Raw genomic sequence first — 22,805 nt, 5'->3', positions numbered from 1 at the left:
AATAAACTTCAATCCAAAAGAATAAAGACAGTAGATATTTACCCACAGACACTGAGGGCCAAAATGAGAAGCCATGCAAAAAAAAAGAGAAGGGACCAGGGCCCAGTTCTCCAGAACCAACCAAACCTCAAGCCCAGGCCTTATTCAGGGCTGCTCTTGGCCAAAAGGGCTCAGCTTCCCTGGGTCCAATGATCCAAATGAATGTTTGCAAATAATTGACAATATACGAGAATAATTATTACCTAGTGCCTTTTTTAAATTGAGGAAAGGAAATTTCATACCAAGTCATTCAACAAATCAAATTCTGGGGCGCCTGGGTGGCTCCGTCGGTTAAGCGTCTGACTTCAGCTCAGGTCATGATCTCGCAGCTTGTGAGTTCGAGCCCCGCGTCGGGCTCTGTGCTGACAGCTCAGAGCCTGGAGCCTGCTTTAGATTCTGTGTTTCCCTCTCTCTCTGCCCCGTCCCTGCTCATGCTCTGTGTCTCTCTGTCTCTCAATAGTAAATAAATGTTAAAAAAAAAATTTTTTTTAAAGCAAATCAAATTCTGATTTTAATGTTCATCTCACCAAACACTTGTCATTTGTGAAAATTGTACTTACTAAGTGCCCCCTGGGGCTTTACTAGACACTGAGTCCATGTAAGTTATGCATCTACTCTGGTCTATAAGGGAGGACCAAATGGGATACTGGAATTCTTACTCATGTTTCAAAGGCATTAGGGATACTGATGAGTCTATATTCAAACTTACCTCATCACGCTAACCAGAGTGGCACAGGTATGAAGAATATAAAGGCCTCTTAGAAAGACAACTTTGAAAATCTTCTAAGACAAAGACGAACTCGAGTCCGACCTAACTCAAACCAAGCATTTTATTACTACCACCCTAGACACTGAAGCACACAAAACCCAATGTTGCAGGATTTCTCAACAACAGCACAGTTGATAATTCTCAGCCAGACACTCTTCATTGTGGGGGCTGTCCTGAGCGCTGCAAGATGTTTATATAACAGTACCCCGGGCACATACCATCAAGATGCCAGGAGTACCCTGTCATCACCACCTCAGCTGTCACAACCAAAAACATCTCCAAACATTGCCAAATGTTCCCGGGGTGGGGGGGGGGGGGGGGGCAAAATCACTCTCAGTTGATCCCCAATGCATTAATGTGGTCTAGTTTTAAAAGACCAGTTTCTGAAGGATGAAAAAGAAACAAAGTCTTTGAGAAACAAAAGTCAAGTGACAGTGGTTGTCGTACATTTTTTCCTGTCTGATAGATTCAAATTCACAAGCATGGCAATGCCATGAACGTATTCAGATTCCGACATAGTATGACTATAAGTTAAATGCAAAACTCCACCAGTTAAATCTGACCCAAGAAAGAATATTAAAGTGCCCATGAGTGAAAATGATGGATTACTGTTATGGATTGGTGTTCCCATACCCCTCCAAAAAGATATGGTGAGGTCCTAACCTCTGGTACCTCATAATGTGACCTTATTTGGAAGTAAAGTCTTTGAGAATGTAGTCGTAGTTGAGAAGAGGTCATCAGGGTAGAGCCTAATCCAATATGGCTGACATCTTTATAAAAAGGAGACATTTGGACGTAGGCACACAGACATGTACAGAGGGAGTAGTGGGCGAAGACTGGAGCAGTGCTGCTAGAAGCCAAGTAACATCTGGAGCTACCAGAAGCTGGAAAAGCCAAGGAAGGGTCCTCTTCTACAGATTTTAGAGGGAACATGGCCCTCAGGACACCTTGATTTTGGACTTTTAGCCTCTAGAACAAGGAAACAATAAATTTCTGTTGTTTTAGGCCACCCAGTTTGTGGTACTTTACAACAGCAATCCAGGAAGCAAATACAGATTTGATCTAGGAAAAAAACATTAAACTTACTTTATTTTAAAAAACTAGTGAGTTTTGGGGATGCCCGGGTAGCTCAGTTGGTTAAGCGTCCAACTTTGGCTCAGGTCATGATCTCACGGTTCGTGGGTTTGAGTCCCACATCATGCTCTGTGCTGACTGCTCAGAGCCTGGAGCCTGCTTTGGATTCTATCTCCCTCTCTTTCTGTCCCTCCCCCACTTGTGCTCTGTCTCTGTCTCTCAAAAATGAATAAACATTAAAAATTTTTAAAAAGATAAAAAACTAGGGTGTTTCCTACAAAAACCTGCATACAGATGTTTATAGCAGCTTTATTCATGACTGTCAAAACTTGGAAGTAATCGAAATGTCCTTCAGCAAGTAAATGGGTAAACTTTGGGACATCCAGACAATGGAATGCTTTACAGTATTAAAAAGAAATGAAATTTTTAAAAGTTACAAAAAGACATAGAGGAACATTAAATACATATTACCAAGTGAAAGAAGCCAATCTATAAAGGTTGTACACTGTATGCTTCCAACATTCCAGAAAAGGCAAAACTATGGAGACAGTGAGAAGATCAACGTCACGAGGAGTGAAGGGAGGGGAGATGAAGAGGCAGAGCAGAGGATTTTCGAGGCAGTGACAATACTCTATGTGACAATATAATGACCGTATATCTGTCCAAACCCACAGAATGTACAACACCAAGAGTGAAACCTAAAGTCGACTATTGTAGTTTGGGCGATTATAATATGTCAGTGTAGGTTCATCCTTGGTAACAAACCTACCGTTCTGGTGGATGATATTGATAATGGGAGCAGGGTATAGATGGGAAATCTCTGTACCTTTCTCTCAATTTTGTTGTGAACCTCAAACTGCTCTTGAAAAAAGAGTCGTTAAAAAAAATTAGTAATCTGAAAGCATCAATATTTTACTAACTGTAGTAAATTGCTTATAATGTACTCACAACTGATCCAAGGCACCAATGTGTCACAGCACCACAGTGAAAACTGCCACACCACAGGACGTTCTGTGTTGTGCCTTTGAAAAAATTGGAGGTAGAACTTATAAAAGTTATTCGTTTGGACGTTAGTTTGAAATCAATCAAAAAATGTATACAAAGTAGTCCAACCACAAATGACTTGCCACGTCCTACAGGGCAGAACCCAAACTCCATAAGCAGAGCTTTGAGGCCCTTTACAGCCTAGTCACAGCCCTTCTCCCTGACTCATCTTCGCCGAATCCCGTCACACCTGTCCTGTTCCATATGGAGCTGATCCAATGCCTCCCAGACTTTTTCTTATCAAGGCATACACAGAAAATGATTGTATTTGAGGATATACCAGGTAAGTAGACAAATATCAACAAATTGGCAAACGTGTACCTATTCAGGGGACCCCAGGATACCACAGCACCCCACCCCATTGGGAAGTTCTGCTCTAATTCACCGTGATTCTTCTTGCCTTGGTTCTCATGCAAGAAACCCTAAATCTCACCAAGTTCACTGCTCCCCTACCTTCCAAACTATTATTATCCTTCAAAACCCAGCTCACTTTACCATTTTGTCTGTGATGTCTTTCCCACATCCCCTCTGCTACATTTGCAGTTCACCCCATACCGAGATCTGTGTCATGGCCCTTGCCATCATCCTGGATTGCCATTGCAGCTGCCCCACCTAGAATATGTTCTAGGGGGTCCAGGGACTACTAGGGACAAAAACAGGTCTGCACTGATTCAACAGATATGTACTGGTCTCCTATCAGAGACAAAGCACTGGACCAGTTGGAAGGATTCAAGGGTGACCAAGGACAGGAAGGGTCTCTGGCCTCCTGGAGCTCACAGTCTAGTGGGATTAACGTGCATTTAACCACCGCTCACACAATTCATTATTTAATTACAATGATGGGGCACGTCTCAAAAGAAAAGTATGGGCATCAGTGAATGCATATAACAGGTGGACCTGATCTATTTTGAGAGTCAGGGAAAGCTGCCTTGAAGGGATGGCACTTAACAGATAAGCTCTGAAAGATAAACAGGAATTAACTGGGTGAAGGGTTGAACGTGTGTGAAAGGAGAATTCCATGTTCCAAACCGAACATTCTGGTTCTTGACATCACATCCATAGGATCTGACCCAGGCAGATCCTAAGTAAATATTTATTGAATTAAATATTTTTAATTTTTAAGTATCTTAAACACTGTCTCGAAGTAAGTTCCTCCAAATAAGTATTATTATTTTAGAAATCCTTCTCAATAATTCAAATGTACATTTATTGAAACATTATTATATGCAAGTGTCTAAGTGCTCAGTGCTCAAGGCAAAAAGATGAACAAGACTTTTCCACATCAAGAAGACAGAAGAAAGTGTTTTAAGGAAAGTAGAGACCACAGAAAAATAAGGGAGGCAAGAGAGCAGTGTGGTCTGGAAAGACCGTGGAATTTAGTTCCAAAGAAGTATGAGGCCTTAGTAAGCGATAATGATATTGGTGTGTGTATTAGTTATCAATTGCTGAATAGAACATTATCCCCAAAGCTGAGAGGCTTATGACAACACACATTTATTATGTCACAGTTTCTGTGGGTCAGGAATCCAGGCAAGATTTAAGCGGGTCTTCTTTACCAGCTTCTCTCACAGGCTACAACCAAGGTCTTGGCCCTGGGTCTCTCACAAGCTGCAATCGAGGTATCTGCTGGGCCACAGTCATCTCAAGGTCCAACTGGGGCAGGAACTTCTTGGAAGATCATCCATTGGTTGTCGGCACTCACAGGCTGTTGGCAGTACTCAGTTCCTCATGGGCTGTTGGACTGAAGGACTCAGTTCCCTGCTGAATACTGGCCAGAGACCATACTCAGTTCCTTGCCATGTGGGCTTCTCCAGCATGACAGCTAGCTTCATCAAAGGCCACAAGAGAGAGGGAAAGGGAGAGAGAGTGTTGGCTGGCAAAACAGAAGCTACAGTCCTTTGTAACCTAATAAAAGAAGTGATATCCCATCACTCTTTCCCTATTCTATTCATTGGAAGCAAGTCACTAGGTCTAGCCCACACACAAGGAATAAGAGAAAGTGAAGGTCATTGGGGGACTGTGTTAAAGTATGTCTAACACAGCGCCATATGCCATGTAGTCTTGAATGCCTGTGAAGGGAACTTGTATTTTATTAGGTAGTAGGACACCAGTGAAAGTTTGGGAGCATAGGAGTGACATGATCAGAAGTTCTCCACAGAAAGATCATTTCCATAGATTACACAATGTTGTGCAGGATGGACTGGAAGCAGAGAATGTGACTGAAGTTGGGGAAACCAATTATGAGGCTAATGCGCTAGTCTAGATAATAGAGGCTTAAAGCACTATCTACTTTTATCAAACATCATATATTATAAATATAAGAACCTCATGAGATAATCAAGTTAACTACTGTTCCCAATTCATAGATAAGGCAATTAGGGCTTAAAAGTTAAATGACTTATCAACCAATATTGAAAAGGCGGCCAGAATGCAAAGGAAGAGTCTGATAATACTTGGTAACTGACAGCCTATGGGGCAGGGTTGGGGTTCAGAGGGAGAAGAAAAAGAAGGATTTGTCAAAGCTTTAAGTTTCCAACAAGGATGAATAGGAAGAATGTAGTTCACGAAAATCAGAAGGTAGGAAGAAGCATTGGTATGGATGCAGGATAAAGGAAAATAGAACTTGGAGTCTGTAGCTCTGAGGAGACAACCAGGTAGACAAATCAGCATGCCTTGGAAATGCCAATCTGGTGTTGGGGAGCGGGCGATGTCCACATGGGAGTACACAGAATTGCTAGAAAAGCGAGAAGGAAGAGGGATAAAATCACAGGACCTCCTACTTCTAGAGAAGTAGGAGTAGGAAGCACAGGAGGCAAAAGTGGGGGAATCATGAAGAGAATCAAGAGGCCCCAGTTTCAGGAAGCTCTGAAAAAGAACATTCCGAGAGAAAAGGGGGGGGGGGCGCCAGAACCAAATGCTACAGCGAGTCTAGAAGATAACAACAGAGAAGGTCTCTGAAAACGGTCATCCACGCCACTTGAAGGAATTTCCACGGAAGGGGATGGAAACTAGATTATGAGCACAGGAATGAGGGCATCTGAGGTGTGGGGACAGACCAAAGATGAGTATCTTCAGGGAAGTGGGCATCAAAGGCAAGAGGAGCCTAGAGTAGCAGCTTGAGAAGGGGACAGAGGACTGCCCTGGGCAAGAAGAGGACTGAACATAGCTACAGTAAGGGATGAGGATGGGAGGATTGGAGGAAAGTCCGGCGGAAGAGCAAAGAAAGGATGATGCCTGTTTGTTGTGTGAGATTCCCACAGGCTCAGGCAAACATAAACATAATGACAGGATTCTGAACTAGAAGGAGGAGTAAAAGTCTTTGGGATTTCCTCCTATTCCTGACTCTTCGTTTGCTACCACCTGCTGTTATCTATAGCCCATCCCATAAGCACTGGGGTCTCTTCCCTTCTCTTTTCTCCTCTTCCCTTCCTATTCTAAACTCCCACTAGGCCAGCTTGTCTCCCTTGATGATTTCAGGGCACTGTCACACCTGGCCCCAGCTCTCCCCTCCAGCTATAACGATGTCTCCAGCCCACCCCATGCCCGCACATACCGTGTATCCTCCGGCCATTCTGAACCTCGTTCATTCGTCAAAGATGTGATGCTCTCCCCCTCTGGCCCTTGGGATGTCCTGCACGTTTTCTGCTTGGAATACTTTTCCCACACCCCTCTTCACATAACCAGCTCCTTATTGTTCAGATTTCAGCTGAGATGTAATTTCCTCCAGGCAGCCCTCCTGGCTCCCCCAACCCATGTAATCCCATAGGACTGTAAACTCCATATTGTAATTGCCTATTCACTTGTTGGCCTTCTATGGAACAGAGGGCTCTGTGAGAGCAGAGGCCATGCCTGTGTTATTTACCATAGCTTCAGTACTAGATGCTCAGCATTAATGTATTGAGGGGGCAGTGGACACTCTGCCACAGTCATTATCTCCACACAGCCTGCCCCTCAGCATTGAGGCCCTCATTCCCATCACTGCTGTTGCTCTCAGCTGCCCCTTTGGGAAGTTCTCTGGACAGGAAGGGCTGCCTCCACCTCTTTCCTCAGGGCAGTCCTTGTGTCCACTGACTGCCAGATACAGGAATACAAAGGTTTCGTCCCCTTGTCTCAATTCTGAGAGGCCATCCCAGCTCCCAAGCTTCCCGTGGGACCAGCTGAAGCCTTTGTTGTGACTGCGTCACAGCTCAGATTCCCCCTCTACCCAGTCCTGCGTCCCTCATGCCCCCACTGGTGTCGATCCAGAGAACATTCCTAAGTCAGCCTCCTGCCTGAAAATCTCCCTGAGACAAGTGGATAAACAGAAATGAATTCCATCCAAATAACTCCCCAAGCACAAGGATGCCCACTGCAATATTTCTAGGTCAGCCTCTATGGTAGCACATACCAGGCCATAGGCCAATATTGACTGCATGAATCAACCTGGTCATCTGGTCCTTGAAGTCTTCTGTGACTCACACCACACACTTGGTGAGTGATTCAAAGCACTATATTTTCTTGGAAGTAAGAAAAATCAATTTAAAGAATTCTCATCATTCCTTCAGCTGGTCTTAGTTACAATGCATCCATCTGAGCACAGTAGAAGTGAATTCTGCTTCTGGCTATTGCTCCAAAGGAAAGCATATAGCCAGTGCTTGTTTTCAGAGAACGCATCTTTAGACCAAAGGTGTTGAAATTGAAGGCCGAGATCCTCTAAGCAGTGATCACGTGCACCAGGAGCCCGGTGCTGTGCATCTTGCTAGGGAGCACATAAAGAGACTCTGTGATGACAAATGTCCAGTGAGAATCATGCTTCTGAAGAACATACCCGTTGGGAGTTGATGAACCCACAAGGCTATGTTCAGAGATCAAGGGTCCTACTGCGGGCTCACAGAGTGGCAAAGGGCACAGAGAGCAGTTGAGCAGGGGAGGCATACCTGGCCAGCCCTCAAGGGAGGGCGAACGTTCCTGGAACGTGCTGGAACCTGAACAGCGTGTGCCACGCTCGGAATTTTATGTCAAGATCAGTGAACTCGTCCACCTGATTGATTTTCTCTTTGATCTGCCTTCTAGGTCAACCATGCTCACCTCCATAGCAACAGTGCTCACCTCTGTCCCTGCAATTGCAGCTATGACCCATGGAGAGAAAAGGAAAAGGAAAGGGAAGGTCATTTTTCGTGTCCAGACCAGGTGGTAACTGAAAGAACACCTTTCATCTGACGATCACCTAAACACGTCTGTAGCATCATTCATTCATTCCTGCCGCTCCTCTCCAAGGCTCCATTGTTCTCCCTCCCGAGATGGAGCAACCTATAGCCCAGAGAGGGCAAGTCATTGGCTTAAGTGGAGCCATCCGATGCCACAAACCCAGCTCAGAAATCCCAACTCTCAGCCTGCTTTGCTGGTCTTGCTTGTTCCAGAATGCGACCCCAAAACAGGCAGCTGAAGGCCCACTAAGCCGCTGGTTTGTTCTCTCTCTGCTTCCAAGAATTCACACCTGTGCATGTTACTGCCCCCTTTCTTTGCTTCCTTATTTGAAAAAAGATGTCACCTCCACCTCTTGCTATCTTAAAAGCAAGCACGTTATCAAGATGTGTGGTACAGTGTTTATTTATTTATCTTAGAAACCCCAAGTCAGACTATCTCTAAAGTTATTTCTCATAGTAATTCAAAGCTACTGTTATGGACAGAGGGCCATTGAAGATGTAATTAGTTAAATTAAGATGAGATTATACTGGCACAGAGTGGGCCCCTGATCCAATACGACTGGTGTCCTTCCATAAAGAGGAACTTTGGGACATGTTCCCATGTTCCCAAGGGGAACACAGACATGCGCACAGGGAGAACGCCACGTGAAGACAGGAGCTATGTTGCCACAAGCCAGGGAACTGCCAGATGTAGGAGGCAGGCCTGGAACTGATCCTTCCTGAGTACCTTTGGAGGGAGTGTGGCCCTGCTAACCCTTTGATTTTGGACTTCCGACCTCCAGAACTGAGAGACAAGAAACTCTTGTTCTAAGCTACACCACCCAGCTTGTGGCACTTTGTTACGGCAGCTCCGGCAAACTAATACGACCACGATGCTCAGCGTATCTCCAAAGTTTCTGGCTTCCAACCCCTGAGGGGACTCACAGCCCACCTGTTTACAACTATAGGAGAAAGGGACTGGGTGATCTGCGTAAGGCGAAGGAGGAGCTGGGCACATGGAGTGTGTTGAACTAGGCTGAATGGGAAGAGAGAGGAGAGAGGGAGAGAACACAAAAATCAGGCAGGGGGCTCAGGACAGGACCTGGCAAGGACAGGATGGGAATGAGCGTCTTCCAGGGCTCCTGCAAGTCCACAATGCCGCCGCTGTAGCTGGCTCTTCCTCTGTGTGAGTTGCCACCTCCCGCTACCGCCAGATGAGGGAACACAGCCACTCCAGGAGACGGAGGTGACCCCCACATTCCCCTGTCTCCCAGCAGCCTTCCTTCCTTCCCCTCTCAGCCTCAGGTGGTCCTGGCCTGCCAGCAGGGGGAGGAAGCAGGTGTAGGCAAGGAGGTGAGCAGATCTCTCTGGCAGCTCCCAGGCTGACAATGCTCCCGCCTGAGCATGAACAGGGGATGGAGACCGGGCTGTTCAGGAAACACCTATGTTATCAAACCCATTAATCATAACATTTGCAAATAAAATACAGGTCTCTGGGGTCACGTATTCATTGAGATCCTACAATGCACAGACGCTGCGTGGTGGGGGGAGTAGATGCTGTACGACTCAAAGCATCAGTGACAAATTCCATAATTCCTTTCATCACCAGAGGCAAAACAGAGGGACTCCCTGCTGTGTCTGTCCCATTGTGCAATTGGGACAATCGGGACAACAGCAATGTGGCTTTCCTTGACCCCACTCGGGACAGTATACCTCACATGGGTACTCTGGCTCTAGTCAAATTTTAGAAGCATTGGAAGACGGGGTTATGAGCGACACGTAACTGAGAAATAATCCCATGCGGTTTCACACCATGAAGTCAAGGGGGAAAAAAAACAACTCATCATACCGTCAATAGGGATGGTTCTGGAATAAAAGAAACAAACAATTCCTTCTCAAAACTGTCAGTGTTTTGATTCCCTTTGTTTTTCCATTAAGACCCAAGTCTGTGTCTTAACTCAGCCTTTCAGTAACGCACAAAGGAATCTACTAGATTTGGGGGTCCTCAACCTTTTTGCAAGCCCAAGCTGAGAAATATGACCACCCCCCCCAACCTTGGTCAGTAGTCGGGCTCACCACAGTGGTATTATGGACTAAATTGTGTCCCTATCAAAACTCATTTGTTGAAGTCCTAACCCCTAATGTGACTGTATTTGGAGACAGGGCCTTGAAAGAGATAACTAAGGTTAAATGAAATCATAGGGAATGGGACCCTCATCTTATAGGACTGGTGGAGGAAGAGGAACAAGAGGGAGAAGGGGAGAAGAGGAGAAGAGGAGAAGGAGGAAGGAGAAAGGAAGAGAAGAGATACCAGGGATACGCATGCACAGAGGAAAGGCCGCATGAGGACACAGTGAGGAGGTGGCTGTCTGCAAGCTAAGGAGAGAGGCCTCAGGAGACCAAACTTACCTGCACCTTGATCTTAGACCTCCAGCCTCCAGAGCTGTAAGAAAATACATTTGTGGTTCATGCCACCCAATCTGTGACACTTTGCTATGGCAGCCCTAGCAAACAAATATACGTAAGTCTCAGCTTTTATTCATTCATTCAACAGCTATTTATTGAGCACCTACTCTGTGCCAGGCACTCTTCTCGTTACCCAGAATAAAGCAATAAGCAAAAGATACACAGCCATGGTGGGTGGGGGGAACCCTCACAAAATCTTAGAAGTATGGGACCCTTGCTTCTGTGCCCTGGCTCCTCAGCAGTTCCTCCCTCCCACACCTGTGGCTCTTAGTGCACCTGCACCAGCAGCAGCAGCAGCAGCAGCAGCACTGGGAACTCGTTAGAAATGCACATTCTCCAGCCCCACCCCGACCTCCTGGATCATAAATGTGGGGAGTATATACAGCCAGGTCTCCAAGTGATTCTCAGGCAGATAAAAGTTTGACAATGACTGGTCTACCCTCCGTAGCATTCACCCTGACCCAGAACCAGCTTTCGCGGCCCCCTCCTTGTCCTCCATTATCCCCGCCTTCTGAGTGCCAGGCTCTGTGTGAGGCACTCCGCACCCTGGCTCCAGGCCTTTGGCACCCACCAGGCTGACACAGTTATCCTCAAGTTCCGAGGAGGAAACTCAGATTCAAGGAGGCTTAATTCCTTCCCAAAGACACACAGCCAGTCACAGGATCTGGGTAATAAAGGCCAAACTGCATGCTTCTCCCTCAGGCCTCTTACTATCTCATTCTCTCTTCCAACTGCCTCACTCTCTTTTCCTTTCTTTTTTTTTATTTTTTTAGGCCCTTCTGATGCACAAAAGTCAGGTCCCACCTGGCCTAATAGGAAATGTCAGCACGTTTCCACGGCTCAGCAATCTCTGCATATTGACAGTAACACTATCTTCTACAGACAATTTGACACAATTATCTCCCTGCACTGTATTGCCAAATGTACTATATACATCTGGGGGGAATGGGGCACTCTCTCCTTCTTTATAGGGAAAAAATATCTACTGTAAAGAAAAACTTTTAAAAATCCACTACTAGTTACGAAAGCGGAATACGAGTCAGGAAATGATATTTCTATAGCCGTTTTAGCCTTGCATCCGGGAGCAAAACCATCTGAGTGAACGGACCTTTGGGCCAGCGAAGGCACGATGCCTAGCAAAGGAACAGACACAGTGGTGCAGCCTTCAGAATGTGTCTGCTCCAAGCCAGCCTTTAACAAACAAGGGAACGTATTGGCGAGGATGTGGATAAACAGGAACTCTCATATACCACTGACAGTAACATAAAATGCAGCAATCACCTGGGGAAAGTGTCGGAGGAAACCAAATGAATACAAATGGGGAAAACAGGGGCGCCTGGGTGGCTCAGTCGGTTAAACGTCTGACTTCGACTCAGGTCATGATCTCGCAGTTCGTGAGTTTTGAGCCCCGCGCTGGGCTTTGTGCTGACAGTTCAGAGCCTGGAACCTGCTTCAGATTCTGTGTCTCCTCTCCCTGCCCCTCTCCTGCTTGCTCTCTCTCTCTCAAAAAATAAATAAAAACATTTTTAAAAATTTTAATAAAAATAGGGGTGCTGTGAATGAAAGCCATTGAGGTGCACGGGCATGAGCTCTTTGATTTGGTACAACAAAGGCTCACTGACCCTAACACACAGGTGCACCCCAGGGGGCAGGGATGGGGGGGTGCGGAGAAGAGCAAATACATTTTTTCTTCTTGGATAAATGCCTTGAAAGACAACCCCGGGGGACAGTTCCACTGGAGCAGAAGTCCTGCTGAGCAAATATTCCCCGAGAAACACATGTCCCAGCCAAGGAGCAGAGAACTTGAGATCACACCAGGGCAAGGTGTGCCCACAGATGCAGGGGGATATGGGCGCATGGCTGAGTGAGTCTGAGGGAAGCTGAGTCAGAAGCACTCCTGGGATCCACTGCCCCACAAGAGAGAGGCCTGGGTGATTCTCAAGGCGCAGGTGGGCTCTTACGAGGCTGCCCCAGAAAAACTGCTGCAAAGGGTCTGCTGCCTATAATGTAACAGGAGGGACAGGCAAGTATTTCTGACATGAGTCATTCAAAATAAAGAAATGCTTCCTTCTTGAAAATGAGCCGAGCATGAAAGGGTGTGGGGGTGGGAGTATACTGACCCCACTGGTAAGTACCCCTATATGTACATAGAAGGATATGCCACTTTCAAAGTGGATTTCTTTATGGTGGCATTTCCCAGGCTTTCCTGGTTTGCCTGCTTTTAATTAACAACAAACATACAGCATTGAAACTGGGGCCATGTCAAAGGGGCTGCGAAGGTCAGAATCTATTTGAGTGACAACTACTTCAAAAGTTGCAGGGATGGAAATACAAAAAGGGAACTGGAAGATAACAAGATTCTTCTTACACTTTGCCTTTCTTCTGTCTTGCAAACAAAGCAGTGAAAGGCATGGATGGAACGAAGTCCTTTGCCTACTGCATCACTTGAAGTCTCTGGAAAACATGAAAGCCAACCCTACCTTCTTCTAATTAACAGCTATGGCCAGGAGAAAAATCAACATGGTTTTGAGAATAAATCTGAGGATTCTCGTCCTTCAAGGAGAGGAATTTGTTTAACGCAGGTTTCATCTCGCATGACCTGCCCATCACGAGCCTGGGAAGCTGTCATTTATGTATCCAGTAAATGCAACATTGATTAACAGGCCACTGTAAATGTCAGTTTGGGGGTTTAATAAATGTAGCTCCACAAGGATCAGTTCTGGCCCAGTACTATTTAACATTTCCATTAATTACTTGCTGCCAGAACGGGTGAGAGAATTAGAAGTGTATCACTAAAATTTGCCAATTTAGAAAAGAAATAGTTAAGATACAAACAAGTCTTGACAAGCTAGAAGACAGAGAGAAACCATTTGGTATTGTCAGGGCTCTGCCTAGTTTAAAACAGATGCTCAATAAATGTTGGTTAGACCAAATTAAATGGCAACAAAGCAAAAGACCAGCATACATGGTTCTTCGAAGAAGGAAAAAGTAATAACCATTAGCAAGTTTTCACTGATACCTATTATGCATTTTAAACCCAATCTAAAATTTCTTGGGGTGCCTGGGTGGCTGAGTTGGGTGAACATCCGACTTCGGCTCAGGCCATGATCTCACAGTTCGTGGGTTTGAGCCCCATCTCGGGCTCTGTGCTGACAGCTCAGAGCCTAGAGTCTGCTTCAGATTCAGTGTCTCCCTCTTTCTCTCTGCCCCTCCGCTGCTCATGCTCTGTCTTTCTCTGCCTCTCAAAAATAAATAAACATTTAAAAAAATTAAATTTCTTAAAACAACATAACCATAACTCACCAAAAGCAAGATCGACATATCAATAATGCACATAAATCTGCTTTAACTGACAAGAGCCAATGTTCTAGAGAACATGCACCACGGTTCAAAACGTGATGCATACTTTGTTATCCTCTTCCTTAAGTATAGTCAGAGAGAGAGAGAGAGAGATTGCTGGTGGATATCTCCACCCCTCCCCCTAATCTTAATGAGAAGGCAAAAAAGGCAAAAGAGAATAACCACCAAAGAGTAACAGTCTTAGCAGAAAACAGCAACAGCAAACAAAGAAGAAGCTGGGTGGAGGAAAAAAGACAGTCTCACCTAAGCCAACCCTTGGAATAAATTCTGCATTCTAAGTGGCTGGCGCACGCCCACGCAGGATGGGATGGGACACCAAAGCTAGAAGGGCTCACGAGGACACCAGATCCACATCCCTCTGAGCAGCTGAGCGGCTCCTGAAGGTTTTGTTTGGCTTCTTTTTTTTTTTTTAAGATAGATAGATTTATCTATCTATCTATCTATCTATCTATCTATTTATTTAGAGAGCAGTTGGGGGGCAAAGATAGAGGGGGAGAAAATCCCAAGCAGGTTCCCCATCAGCAGTGCAGAGCATGATGCAGGGCTCAAACTGACAAACCATGAGATAAGGACCTGAGCCAAAACCAAGAGTCAAATGCTTAACCGACTGAGCCATCCAGTCACCCCAACTTCATTTTTAATTAGAAAAAAAAAGAAAATTTCCTGCTGATAGCAACCCTACCAAAAGTCTCAGCCCATGGCCCATCTTCTAGGAGGGCTTAACAGAAGTACAGACTCTCTTCCACAAAGGAGAGGGTTCAAGGGTAGCCAGATAAAGAAGTAAAGGAATCAAGAAAACTTTTCTAATTCTTTTTTTTTTTTTTTTTACCAAATAATAGTCCTGGATTCAAACCGCCCTTGGTGAAAGAAAGAAAGAAAGAAAGAAAGAAAGAAAGAAAGAAAGAAAAAAGAATACAAGTAGAAAACAAATAGTGACTCTTCAACAATAAAAAGAAAAAAATGCAAGGAAGAATTCAAATAATTCTGTTCTCTGAAGGAAACTTAAAAAGAATGTCACCTGTATGGAAAAGAAAAACCAAGAGATCAAAGCTGTTGGATCAAAGTCGATATGACTGAGCTAAGGGAGAAATGAGGAAAAAGGCAACACCAACTGAGAACCTGAAACTGCCTGCGAAATATCCAGAAGCACAATTAACATCCTAGAAATGACAGCTATGGTGAGGAGTCCTGGCTTAAGAGGAGGGGGAAAAGTCACCTGGAAAGCAAAGGGAAAGGATAGAGACATAAGGGATAAAGAGAAACCACGGAGGACAAAGGCTAGAGGGCAGAGAAGCTTTGTTTATTGCAAACAAGTACATTCGCTTCTAACAGAAAGGCCTAGTTTTGCTAATGGACAGATATCAGGGGGACGGTCCACTATAAGCCACAGCACAGAGAGTGAGAGGTAGTTAACCGAGACCCAAAGCACCTGGCAGAAGCAAAAGAAAAAAAATCCTCTCTGGAGCAGAGCATGTTCATCTTAGGCCTCAACGAATTGCCAGAAATTATGAAAAAAAAATACCCATGCACCCTAGGAAACAACATCAGCAGAAGCAGATAAGACAAGATTTGCAACATGAAAATTATGAAAGGCAAATTATAAAACAATCATGCTTACCTTGTTTAAAGAAGTAAAGCACAAGCCTGACAACATCTTCCAGGAACCAGAATCTGAAAATGGCATCGAAGACTTGAAAAATAACCAAAGAAAACCTCCAGAATTTAAAACACACACACACACACACACACACACACACACACACACACAAAGATCAATGGCTAAATTTAACAACAGATTAGACATTGTTGAAGAGAGAATTAGTGAAAAGGTCCAAAGACATTACCCAAAATACTGCAAAGAGAGACAATACCAGAAAAAAAAAAAATACAAAAGAGAAATTAAGAACAGAGGAGATAAGGTCCAGCAGACATTTATTCAGAGTCCCAGAACAAGAAGAGACAGAGTGGGAGAGAAGTGATATTTTGTGTATATGTGTATACGTGTGATAATTGTTTTATGTATTTATTTTAATTCCAGTTAATTCACATCAATGTTATATCAGTTTCAGGTGTACAATCTAGTGATTCAACAATTCCCTACATCACCCAGTGCTCATCACAAGTGCACCTCTTACTCTCCATCACGGAGCCTTCCAGATGCCAACCACAGATTCCAGTAAGCCCAATGAAACCCAATCACAAAAGAAACCCACCTCCAGACAAATTGTGCAGTAAAACTTCATAAAATTAAGACAGAGAAAACATCTTAAAAGCAGCCAGAGAGAAAACAAAGATTACCTTCAAAGACTGGCAGCTGTCTCCCCAATTGCAACAGTGGAGGCCAGAGACAATGTCATGAGGTCTTCACCATATTAAGAGAAAACGATTGCCAGTCTCAAATCAGTCTCAGTGAAAACATCTTTTGCAAATGGGAGCCAAATAAAATCATTTTCAAACAAAAACTGAGAGAATTTGCTACCAGGAGATACTCATTAAAAGAAATTCTAAAGAATGTTCTGCAGGAGGAAGAAAGGTAATCCCAGATGAAAGATCAGAGATGCAAGAAGGAAAAAGACCAAAGTAACCCAGATGTGGACAGAACCAAATTAACACCATTGGTACAAAACAGCAAAAATGCCTTGTGAGGTTTTTTTTAAGAGGAATAAAATGTATGGCAGTAATCATTTATAATCAGGAGGGAGGTAAATGCAGTTAAAGCCTTCCAGAGTAACCACTAGGAAAACATGAACAGAGTACATAAATTCAGAACCAGGAAAGGGGAAATGATGGGTTGATTTAACTGAAAACAAGGTAAGAAAGGAAAGAAAACACAACATAGAAACAAGCCCTCATAAGAGATGTAGACGCAAATAGCTCAGAGGTAGCATTAAACATGAAGGAAATTTCCCAGCTAAAAGTCTGATTGTCAGACTGAATAGGAAACACAGTCCAGCTGTATGTATGCCGTTTGCAATAGACCCACATAAGATATAAAGGTACAGAAAGCTAGAAAAGCTATGTAGTGCAAATACCAAGAGAAAGTTGATACAGATATCAGATATGTATACAAGTATATAATACATACACATTTGTATATGTATGAATATTATATCATACACATATATATATATATACACAATATATCATACAAAATGTCTTCATTTTCATTAAGACACACCCTAAGCAAAAGGAAGGATGGAGGTGTGCTTAAAGACGGATGAAGAGAGACCACAGTGGGAGAGAGTCCAGTAGGCTTGTATCCTGAGAAGAAGAATCCAGCAGAGGGGCGCCTGGGCAGCTCAGTCAGTTAAGTGTCCGACTTCGGCTCAGGTCATGACCTGATAGTTTGGGAGTTCGAGACCCACATCCGGCTCTGCGCTGCGCGTGTGAAGCCTGCTTGGGATTCTCTGTCTCCCTCTCTCTGCACCTCCCTGGCGCTCTCTCAAAAAAAAAAAAATAAACATTAACAACAACAACAGAAAATAGTAATCCAGCGGAAAAGGAAAAACTGGGGATGCAAGAGAGAACTGACACGATGCTCCTGAGTGAGGGGAGCAGGGCTAGGATCCTGTGTGCACCAGCAGAGGGCCAGCCGCAGACGAGAACAGGCCAGGAGCGTCCGCGGTTGGGCAGGAAGGCACAGCTGGGTGCTATGGGTGCAGCTGCTGTAAGATGTAGTAGTGAGGAGCTTCTCTTCTGACCGCTTGAATGCTCTCAAAAGCATAGGAAACAAGGTCATCGTTGAGAATGAGGGCAGAGAGGCCATGCTGGAAATGCGTGGAGAGACAGGAAGTGAGAATTGAGCACTTGACAGAGGAGCTCAGTCACCATTTGCCACGTAAACGAATGAATGGCAAACACACGGCTAGTCATCGTGCAGGCCTGTCAGGCAATGCGAGGGTCCACCTGGGCTTAGTGGCCATACGTTTAAAATAGCTGCATGTTTTCCTCCAAACTTGTGCTTTTGGGCTTAACGCCACACAGAGACAAGCCTGGGGACAAACCAACAGGCTAAGGATGGCCAAGCAGAAGAATCTTGTTAAGCCGCTAAAGCCACCCTCTTTGGCTTTCGCTCCCTCTTGGCTTCTTGTGCAGGAATGGTAAACATCTTTGTATTTTCATCCACTGGCGTCCAGGGTGTCTGCTGCTTACTGCTAGGATCATCTTAACTGACGCAGTGTGATTGTGTATCCCACCCCCTAACGCCTCAACAAAAGGCCTTGGGGCACCTGGGTGGCTCAGTCGGTCGAGCTTCAAACTTCGGCTCACGTCATGATCTCACGGTTCGTGAGTTCAAGCCCCGCATCAGGCTCTGTGCTGACAGCTCAGAGCCTCGAGCCTGCTTCGGATTCTGGGTCTCCCTCTCTCTCTGCCCCTCCCCCTCTTGTGCTCTGTCTCTCTCTCTTTCAAAAAAAAAAAAAAGCCTTGCATCAATTTGGGGTCTCCAGAACACAATGTCCACACCAAACCACCGGAGGATTCAGACTTCTTGAATTCATCTCCTTTTCCTTCAGCCTCATCAAAGCATCAGTGAAAACCAGCACGCAACATTTAGCTCTGACCGCGGGCCAACCCACACTGGTGTTCGGGCAACAACTGAGATATTTTGCCTTGGTTCCCATATCCTGACCTCCTCCTTTGCCCCAACCAGCCACCCCAAACTTACTGGTATAAATGCCAGCCATTTTATTAAATTCATGGAGTCTGTGGGTCAGGAATTTAGGTAGAGGACAACAGAGATAGCTTGTCTCTGAGCCACTATGTCTGGGGATTCAGCTAGGAAGACTCAAACCACTGGGCGAACACGAATGGCTGGAGACTAGGACCATATGGAGCTTTCTTCACTTATGATCTGACACTGGGGCCTGGGATCACTCAAGGACTGGCCCCCCGCAGCTGCCGACAGAACACCCACACCCCTCTTCTCCATGCAGCTCAGGTTGCACAGAGTGGTATGTCCTGGGAGACAGCACCAGGGCTGGGGATGTTTCAGGAGAACCAGGCCTTCCCAGCCTTATGTATTAGACTCCTCTTGCTGCTGTAACAAGTTACCACCAACTTAGTGCTTTCAAACAATACAAATTCATTACTTTACAGTTTGGGGATCAGAAGCCCCAAATGGGTTTCCCTAGGCTAAAACCGAAGTGCTGGCAGGACCACCTTTCTTCTGGAGGCTCTAAGGGGGACCTTGTTCCTTTACCTTTTCCAATTTCTAGAGGCCGCCCGCATTCCTCGGCCTGTGACCCCTTCCCCCATCCTCAAAGCTAGCAGTGCCTCATCTTCAAACCTCCCCTTGCCTCTAACGCCCTTGCCTCCCTCCTATAAGGACCTTTGTGGTTACACGGGGCCCATCGGATGATCTTCCCATCTCGAGAGCCTTAACTTGACCCTTACCAAAATCCAAGTCCATTCTGCCATGTAAGGTAACACAGTCACAGGTTCTGGGGATTAGGAGTGGACATCCATAGGGGCCAGGGGGAGGGCATTATTCCACCTGCTACACTGCGAAAGTCACACCACATCACTTGCACTGCACGCTATTGGTCAAAACAGTCTTAACCAGCCCTGAGTCCACAGGAAGGGACACAAATCAACCTCTCAATGGAAAGAATGCCAATGACTTCGTGGCCATGTTGGTGAAACAGATCTGCTGTCATTCCTATGGTGGCTGTCCCATGTCTACTATTCAGAGAGGGGCTCCACTCCCACTCTCAACTCAGCAGGATGAACACACACAGAAACGGACAATCTAATGATTCCACAGATGTGACTGAAGGCAAAAGACAGACAGTGCAGTCGCATTTCAAACAATGTTGCATAAAACAATACATCCTCTCACTGTGCACAGAGTCAAGCGAATCTTACTTCACATTTTTCCTCCATGAAAATTAGATGGGAACTGTGCAAGTTTTGTGGGTATTTTAGGAATACATCCCTTGCATAAACTGTGACCACTCGGTTGGATTCTGTTAAGGATCCAAGACACAACATAATATGAAGAAAGAAAACAGGGAGATGTGAAAATTACATCCAACTTCTAGCGGAAGGATTAAAGACTCACCAAATGATCGCCTTCCCTCAAAATACGAGTTCCCCATGCTGTTGGCATTGAAGGAATGTTTCTTCTGTTGAAATCAAGCATTATTAGTAAACAGCAGTTGTAGGAACTCGAAGTGGCTAAATTGTAGGCTTTGTTGGAAACAGGCCTGAATAGAACATATTAGCATACATTGTAGTTTTTATGGTTAAGCCGCAGTGTTAAATATCAAACTGTGCTAAACAATTGCCTTCCACACAGCGGCTAAATTGAACTACCTGTTATATCAGTTTAGTAAATTGTCAAAACTGGAGAAGTCAGCAATTTCAATGGATGTGTTTGTAAAATATCCTGAGGTACCCTGGCTTAACGTCAGCGAACAAAACAGCCCCACAGTGTTAAAAGCCAGTCTGTTAAAATAAAGATTAGCAAGGGGGTAAATACAAGATTAACGTGAAAAAGTAAAGTCAATATATTGTAAAATCGAACATAGCATGCTCAGTTTGCATTTCATGTCCGAAGAAGATTGTATTCTGTCTTGCTTTGCCCTAAATTAAGTTTTACATCAAGTAAGTTTTGTCTTACTATTGTACACTCAAGCAACTGGACGCTGAATTTTGCCTAGTGAAACTAACCATCACTATTTGTTTCCATCAATCTTTGATCCTGGATATTTGGCACATTTTGTTAAGTGGGGGAGGGGGTGGGATGGGAGGCTTAAGCAAAGGTATACCCTCGTGATTTCATGATTTTTGCTCAATTTTATACATGCTTTGAGAATACTGAGCATTTCAGGCAGGCCTCTGCCTTCCATCTTAAATGGATGTTGTACATCACCCAGCGTATATTTAATATCCTAAGAGTAAGTCGTTTCGGTGTGGTTTAGTTCTGTCAAATGTGAAATTAAACATATGTATTAGACAGTGTTGGATGCTTACGTAATCGTTGAATCTGATCATAAAACCTTATTTGAGGTCTGGTCATTCAAAACTTACCACCTGAAATCATTTGAAATGGTCAAGCATTAACTAACAAACGGTTTGCTTGTGTCTTCGATAGTACAAGAATATGGCTAGAAGATAAAACAAGCTGTCCTTACCACTTCCCTCTGCCATTCCTACTTGGATCCCACCTACATAACTAGGAATCATGTTATTGTGTTTAATACTTTTTTTTTTCTAATGACAAAAACACACAAGCTCGCTCGTGGTTGAAAATTCACAAAATACAAACCAACTAAGTCAAAAAGTAAGCCCTCCATAATAATTTACTTTAAGCCCCCTCCATTGGATCCCATTCTCACTCCTTCAATCAAAAGAAATCTGTAATTGGTGCAAAGAGGCCAATACAACGATTAACACATAAAAGTGTTAGAGGCGAATTTTTCAAACACCTTCCAACAGTCCCATGGCCAGGATCTGAGCAGGAGAAGGCCGAGTTTACCCCTCCCATCAGTGGGCATTCAAGCCAGTACCATTAGAATCTCTAAGCCAGGAGGACTCCAAAGGACAATGGGTCATGCAGACTATCAAACATAACATAATGCAGGTTGAGATAAATCGAGGAAAAATGAAGTGCTGAGGGAATGCGGGATCAGAGATGGCCTCAGAAGAGAAACATTTGAGTGGGACTTGGAATGATAAATGAGCTATCAAGAAGCCACCAAGTCAAGGGAGCCACATCCCAAAGAGACAGAACACAAAGCAAAGCACAGAGTCAGTTGTGAAGTCCAATACAGAGAGTGATCAGGTCACAGAAGAAGTGCCTTAATGACCTACTCTTAAATCAAGAGTCAAGCCAGACAGCAACTTGATCTATTCTTTTGTTCTAGCTTTTTCTTATGAGGCCATATCAGGGCATTCTAGAAAATTTAATATCATAAAACATTTCCAGACTCTACCAGCCAGGATTGTTTTAACTGCAGTTGACAGAAACCCAACTCAAACTAGCAAAACATGGCAATTTAGTAACTCACACAACCGAGAAGCTTAGTGTGTATAGGCCAATTCAGGTAAAGCTGGATCTAGGTGCTTGCTTCTGTCTCTGTCTGCTTCTCTTTCTCTAGTCTGTGCATATCTGCTTCTCCTTGAATGTTCTCTTCATTCTTTCCTACTGTAAATAGACTCTTTCCCTATCACAGGAGGATAGCTTCTGGCGGTCCCAGGCCAACATCCTTACAACTTGCCAACATAAATGAAAAGCACGGTCCTCCCCCGGGAGATCTAATAGAAAACCCTCAGGGAAGCATCTCTGTGGCCTAGATGGGGCGGATGTCCATTTGTAAACCAATCACTGTGACTGGAAGGATGTAGTACTAGGGTTGGCCTAGCATTGGTCACACGTCCACATGAGGGAACGAGGTGGCACGAGTCACAGTAATAGACAGACACATGAGGTGGGAGAACAGCTTCCTGGAGGAAGAAGAGCAGGATGGGAGAATGTGCTTGGCGGATAACAGTTTTAACTATCACAGCTTATCTTTCAGATACTTGGGGGGGCTTCTTCCATCCCAAAAATGGAGATACAGCATCATACTCCTCCAGACAGTCACCTGGGCAGGACGGCAAGCAGGTGACAATCCTCCTACAATACACACTGATGAGAAGTATACTACAGACACATTCCTGTCAGCACCTAAAAGACCCTCTAGACAAAGATTTTCACCAAATTCTATTTTGAATTCCAAAACAGAGAACCAGAAAATCCAATCACTCCCCAACCAAACACACACACACACACACACACACACACACACACACACACACACAGTATAAGAGCCACCTGGTTCAGCTCTTAGGTCTTGGGTAGCATAGCTGAAATCTGGTCATTTAAATCAAATCATATACGGAGC

General features: G+C 44.6%; 1 protein-coding gene across 2 annotated transcripts in view; it reads right to left on the bottom strand.

Annotated features, from left to right (window-relative positions):
• HIVEP3 (HIVEP zinc finger 3) overlaps positions 1–22,805 on the bottom strand; it is a 475,566-nt gene that overhangs the window by 423,241 nt on the left and 29,520 nt on the right. Inside the window, exon 1 of one of the 2 annotated variants that reach the window (XM_047869024.1) lies at positions 2,831–2,906. The exons of the other annotated variant lie outside the window; for it this stretch is intronic. The gene's annotated coding sequence lies outside the window, so the exon portion shown is untranslated. Of the gene's footprint in view, positions 1–2,830; positions 2,907–22,805 lie in introns of those variants that run through there. 2 annotated transcript variants of the gene reach the window in all.

This window comes from Prionailurus viverrinus, chromosome C1 (genome assembly GCF_022837055.1).
Source record: "Prionailurus viverrinus isolate Anna chromosome C1, UM_Priviv_1.0, whole genome shotgun sequence".
NCBI lineage: Eukaryota > Metazoa > Chordata > Mammalia > Carnivora > Felidae > Prionailurus > Prionailurus viverrinus.
Note: the sequence above shows the minus strand (reverse complement) of the source record. Positions and strands in the feature narration are given on the sequence as shown.